Raw genomic sequence first — 7,054 nt, forward strand, 5'->3', positions numbered from 1 at the left:
TCGTAATCACGAAGGATAAGAAAAATCACCTATTGCAATATAGACTCTATCATCATATTTTCCGTCTTCTTTCACATTTTTTCTTCTTTATCTTTCTTGCTATCTTGCTTAGGTTTTTTGTAATGCTTCATTATGTGCTTAAGAGTGCCGCAATTCCAATACTTAATCTTGCTATATCTGTGAGATTTACTTCTACTTCTGTTTTTCCCCCTTCTTTCCATTTCCTCATTAAGCAATTTGCCCTTAACTAAGTCCATTGTAATGATACTTTCGGGGGCTGAATTTGAAAAAGATATCCTAACAATCTCCCATGAATCCGACAATGTACCAAGCAATCATAATCTCTGTACTTCATCTTTAAACTTGATATTCATTTTCGAAAGTTGGTTAATGATGTCTTAAAATGAATTCATGTGATCAGTCATAAGGGTGTCGTCTCTATATTTTAAATTCATCAATTGCTTGATTAGGAATAATTTACTATTCCCAATTTTTCTTGCATATAATTGCTCCATCTTTTCCCATAAGGATTGTGCATTTGTTTATCCACTAACATGGTTCAAAACATTGTCATCCGCTCACTCTCTGATATAACCACATACTTGCCAATGCATGATATTCCATTCGTCATCACTTTTACCATCAGACTTGTTGGTTTTAACAATCGGTCGGTAGAAATTTCATATAGAAGATTCTTGATCTTTCCCTTCCATAGATGATAGTTTGAACCATTAAGATTCACCATTCTACTAGTATTTGTTTCCATAGTCACCACAAGAAAAAGAACATAAACCTTGCTATAATACCACTTTGATGGATGAATACTCGTAAAAGACTATCTAAATACGAATTATCCCCCTATGGATCTAGTAGTAACCAACTACAACAGAATAATCACACCAAAGAAACTAATTAAATCAATCAACAAGAACACAAACAAATTCTATGTGAAAAACTTTCTCGATATGAGGAGGAAAAACTACGGGACTGAAGTCCATAAAATCTCCATTATAATCAAAAGAGGTATAAATCGTTCAACAAAAAATCAACTCAATTTCAAATCACAAGATATAAAATCAATCTTGTCAACAAGATATGAATCGAACAAAAAAAATCTCACATACATCACCAATCTGTTCGAACCACAAAACACGATAATTTGAAGGTTATCATGATATCATATTCATAAATCATCGTTTTACTGATCGATACACACACGAAATTTCTCCTCTTCCGATGATATATCATCTGTTTGTTTAATATTTATCTGTCTGGCCCTTTGCTTTAAGAAAATTTTCTCTATAAACAAGTATACTACATCATCAAAAATTCACAATTCATTTCATTTCTTGTTCAAGAAAAGACAACTTCATCAGCAAAAAAAAGTGATCATCTCTATGATTCGTATGTAAGCTAGCTAGCTAGTCTGGATTCATTCATTCCATAAATAAAGAATTAATTAATTAATTAATAATGCTACAAGCAAGCAGGCAAAACTGTTTCTATATAACTAACATTAACACCAATTAAAATAAACTCCCTGATTAAATATGTATGTTCCAAGTAAGCAAATCAGGTAAGGTACGGTGTATCAGAGAACTGAACCAAAATTGTTCTTCTAGATAGATAAACAATACCTCATATACGCAATGCCTTCTACATTCTCTCTCTTTTTTTTTTTTATTTCTTTCTTTTATGATATGAAAACCCGCCGCTATTATTCGAAAATATGCACTAGGTAAACCTCCGGTCGAACCTACTGTCCTGCAAACTAGGCCCGACAAGGCAAATCACACTAGGCGAACCATGTGTGGTAGGTGACCTGAAGGCGTCGGGGATTTAAATCCATGACCTACGGTCATAAGTTTACTCCCACACCACCATATCATCCCTTACGGAACCTACATTCTCTCTTCTACTTGTACAGTTTTGTGGCTCACAACTCAAAATTGTCATGGAGACAGGTTCAAGGGATGTAGTGCAACTCCATTTTTGGCAGTAGAGATGTTTCCCTACCTTCCTAACCGTGGTTCCTGAAAAATAACCAAATTGCTAGACATTATTAGACGGATGTGCAAGAACCAGGAATGATCTGTATCCAGCCAGCACCAACACAGATCTGGCATTGTGACGAGACAAACTTTCATAAATTCGTATGAATGAAAGAAAATGCACTTCCAAGTGCATAGTAGGATTGCAAAACAATGCAATGCAATGCACTTCCTTATTCAATGCACATGGATTGTTTTATGTTGTTTCCATTGGCTTAAAGACATGGTATAGTGTTAATTTACTAGTCAAAGAACATGTAATATTCATGCAAGCTCACTAAACAACAAAAAGCAAAAATCGACACAAAAGACAACTACTACTCGATATAGAGAAAAAATTATTCACCTGCCCAGCCCCGGCAATCAGAAACTCCCCCGATTTCGCAAATGCCAAAGCATTCACAAATCCATCCTGCATAAGTTTCAAATCATATAAGCCACCAAGCCGGCAATTACAAACTAATTTAGGGCCCCAAGTACAAGTATAGTTTATGTAATACAATCGTAAAAGCCAAGTTTCTCAGAGTACAGCATGATAGAAATCAGCGATATGGAAAATTTTAGCATAAGGCCAAGACTAGTAACATCTACAACTCGCAGGATTAGTTTTCTCCTCTAGCCTAAAGCAATAAAATAGTACAGACACCAAATATGAGACAATGGGGCATTATATTTAATATCAAAGAAGTGACAAGCTAGCATTAAGCATAAGAATAGAAAATTCAAAGGAACTAATGGCCACCTAAAACTCTACACACAAATCACATGCACTCCCCCCCTTCGTTAACATTTGATGGAACAAATAGCCACCCACATATCTCCCCAATTAATTCCGATCCAAAAATGTGAAACTTTTAAAGAAATAAAAACAAACAAAGATCATTAGTATTACAGTTTATAATCATGAGAAATAATGGTAAAAAGATTGCATGCAATCCAGGTTGAAAAGCCTACCAAGGAGAGCCCAAATAAAGGACAAATGTCTTTGGATTCAGATGCAACTGCCCAAAGGCATACTGAACCATTTCCGGCTCCTGAAGCAGCAAGATCACTGTTTCTACAAACAGAAACTGAATGAACCCAAGAAAGAGCTGGCAAACCGAGTCTTAATGAATCATGAACACCATTTTCTACAGAGCACAAGTTACAGTTACTACAGGGTAAGCAAGTGTCTTGTAATATGCACATGATTGAAAGGTTAATTACCTTTGTGGCCATTTGATAGTCCCTCATGTTTACTTTGTTCAAACTCATCGTCACTGAATGATGAGTGTGCATTTTTCACAATATTGATGGGTTTCTTGCATAGTATGTTCCAAAGCTCAATACTTCCATCATCAGAGCCAGATAAGAACTCATCATTGCTAATGAAACAACAACATTCAAGTGAAGATGCTGGTGCACGAAATACCAACTGGGATTCTTCGGGAACCTATATGCCACATGCAATGAGAAAGATTATCAAATTATAACTAGAGAAGAATGTAAATAAAAAGGCACCCCCTAATAAGAAGCTAAAGAATTCTATGAAGAAAGTGGAGAAACTGAAATAATTTAGTATGTTACAAATGAAATGCTCCACTACAGGATCAAAAGCAGGGAATCAATATATCAGCTTTCAAATGTTAGTAATTGCGCGAAATGACCAGCTATGAAATTAAGCAATGTATAAAACAGATTAAGTATATGCAAAATTGTACAAAACGAAAAGGGGAAAGGACAGAGTAATGCAAGAGGTAATAATAATAATAATAATAATAAAAAGTGGCAAGCATTGTTTATGTGCCTAAGAGTGGTTCTAGCCGCTTCTATGTATCGATTACCTTCCACAAAAGCATGGTACGATCACGCCCAACTGTCAGGAGACGCTCTTTTCTCAAGAAATCAATGGTCAACACATCACTCTGGTGACCAAATAATGTGTTTATGTAAGTTCTATCTTCAGCATTCCACATCTTGATGGAGTGATCAAATGAACCAGAAAAAAGTTCCGATGTCCCTTGCCTGAACGTTATGCATGAAACAGGTCCTTTATGTCCAGGAAATGCCTGCAAAAAATGTGATATGCAAGAATTAGATAAAAGTATCATGTGCAAGATGCGGTCATGATGGGTGCAAGTAATAATTTTTTCTAAAAAAAAATAAAGTGATAACTTTTAAGAATTCTCAAAAGCTTTTGGTTTTTCAAAAACTATAATTAACCTATTCATCAATAATGAACTTTCGAATTCGGGAACAAAAGTACAAGACAGTTTATAGTTCATTGGACAAACCTGAACATGCACCCTTATACGAATGTCCCAGAGATGAACATGACGATCTAGGCCTCCACTGGCCAAATATCGACCATCAGAGCTAACAGCCAATGCTAGTAGATGTTTACTATGTCTGGTTGCTCGACCTTGGGTATCCTTCATACCATGAGACTTTAAAACCTCTGCAGAAGGCCAAGTATACTTTTCGGTACTCCCACACGCAACATCCCAATGAATGATTTTACCATCCTTGGAAGCTGAAAATCCTCTTGTAGTGTGTTTGTTTGGGGGATTGGATTTTAATTCCACTATTCATCACATTTTTTTCCCCCAAAAAATATCAAATCAAACACCTATTTTTCATTTTTTATATTATATTAAAAATTAATTTTACATTCAAAACATTACATCAACACCTATTTATATCACATCATACAACTATTCAAATTCAAAATTTTTACTATTCAAATTCCAACTCAAAATCCAAACCCCCAAACAAACACACCCGATATCTTCAGATAGAGCCAAACTTGTGACAGGTTGCTGATGCTTTACTATAAACCGAAAACCTTCCCCTTGTAATGGCTTTTGAAGCCTGACATATAAATCGAACACAATATCTATCAAATCACTACATATACAATCCAGAGCCCAGAAGGCAAGGAAACTATTGAACCAACTATGAAAACAAGAAATTCATATTGAACTTGTGCAAAGAGACATCAATTTTCCCAAGCCTATGGAATTATTCAAACAGACTTGCTTCTAGCAGGTGAATGTCCTAGGGTTGTGTGCTTCCAAGCAAGTACCTTAAGTTATGCTATCATACTGAAACTGGACTAAAATTCTTACAACCAAGGACCAAAAGAAGAGAACCTGAAAGTAATAAATTAAGCACAAAACAGATGAACCTATACGCAATGGCTCTGAGAGAACGACCACTCTCCTCAAGCTGCTCTTGCTGTAACATTTTAGCAATATGTGAATCTCTTTCTTCCCCTGATTCATAATCATCTTCTTTGGCTTTGCTCTCATTTGCCCTAATTTTATCCAAGAAAACATCAGCCAAGCGTTTCCTTTTCTCATCTACTGTCTCATTTATCTCGCTATCCATCTGTCTCATCATCTCCACTGAACCTGCAGCGTCGTTTCTGATCAGGGGTGTCAAAAAACGGATCATGCCTGATGGAAGAAAACCTCTTTTTATTGTTTCCCTTGCCCTTGCCTCTAGCCTGGTTAGCAGATGTATTGTTCAGATTCTTGCCCTTCACGACAGTCACCATGACACTTGATAGAGCACTCAGAATCAAAATTCGAAGAGCAATAACATGCGCTGTCAAGAATGTACAGAGAAAATTGTCTTTGGTGAGTTGTTGTGAATCAAACACTTCGACCTCCAAAAAGATGTGTTGGCATGTTTTTTGAAATATAAATCAGGTCCGCTAACAAGATTCTTGAATAATAATAACAACAATGCCAGATTCTGATTTCACGAAAACAGGAAACAAATCTGCAAGGCATAAAATCAAATGTCACAGAGTAAATATTACAAGCAATAGTGTATCAGAATCTTAAATAAGGATGGTCAGTAATTTGTAGGTATTTGTGATCTGAGTAAATATTGTAACAATAAACTTCATTTGAACTGAGTAATTTGTAGGTATGTGTTGGTTTTTGTATTGTAGTTTTAGTTAAACTCCTTTTTATACTCCTTTCCTCTCACCCCAAAGGAGTTTTTTTTTTAATAGGTTAAAAAATAAAAATATTTTATTTATTAGTAAAAATGTGTAAGAAATTTTGAAAGTAATTATATATTTGTATTTTAAGTAAAAGTTAAGAGTATTATATGATTATTTTTACTAAAATAAGAAATAAATATTTTGAAGTAGGACCAACGATAATTGATAAAAATAATATCTTGAATTGGGACGAAAGAATATTTTTTATTGAAATTTGATTTATTTAATCAATAAAGTACTTCCTAATTCTTATAATAATTAACAAATTTTTATTTTTGATTGTCTGATAACAATTAATATTTTTTTATTTTAGATAAAATATATTAAATAAAAAATAATTAATAAATATAAATCAAGTTAATTAACAAAATAACATATAATATCATAAATAATGTAGAATTGCTCAAAATTTATTTATTTCTATCTGTTTCAAAAAAATAATTATTTTTATGAACATTTAAAACTCCATTTATTTTATAAAGTTAGTTCATGTTAATTATAAACAAGTAAAAATAATTTTTATTTACGTGTATTATAGAAAATTTTATTCTCTATAAAATGATATTCATATTGTATATATTTTTTTATTGTTATATAATTTTTAAAATATTTAAATACATATTCTAATTTTTTAATGATATATATTAAAATTTATTTTAAAACTATCGATATTATTATGGGAAACTTGGATTGGATTAAAATGTCTCTCACAAATATACTTGCAATTCAATTCAGTCCTATTAGAAATTAGTTAGTCTGCACTCCTACTTTATGAATTAGGTTTGTTATAGCTTCCCAATGTATTTTTCCCTCAATCACCGTTGTATACGCAACATGTACTCGAAATAGGTTGATCAATACTTCAAATTTTGTAATATATACCTATATTACTTTCCGCTCTACCTTACTGTAACCTTATATACTTCTAGTTAGAAATCGCGTACCTTTTGTTTTTGTGAATTTAAAAAAAAAAATAATTAATTCACGATTTAATAAGGGTAAAGACAGA

The 7,054-nt window shown here is 33.3% G+C and overlaps 1 pseudogene; it reads right to left on the minus strand.

Annotated features, from left to right (window-relative positions):
- Positions 1–1,495: 1,495 nt before the first annotated feature.
- Positions 1,496–5,714, minus strand: LOC127244237 (U3 snoRNP-associated protein-like EMB2271; annotated as a pseudogene).
- Positions 5,715–7,054: the final 1,340 nt, after the last annotated feature.

The sequence above is a fragment of the Andrographis paniculata genome, unplaced genomic scaffold (assembly GCF_009805555.1).
Source record: "Andrographis paniculata isolate CXL003 unplaced genomic scaffold, ASM980555v1 Contig9END, whole genome shotgun sequence".
Taxonomy (NCBI): domain Eukaryota; kingdom Viridiplantae; phylum Streptophyta; class Magnoliopsida; order Lamiales; family Acanthaceae; genus Andrographis; species Andrographis paniculata.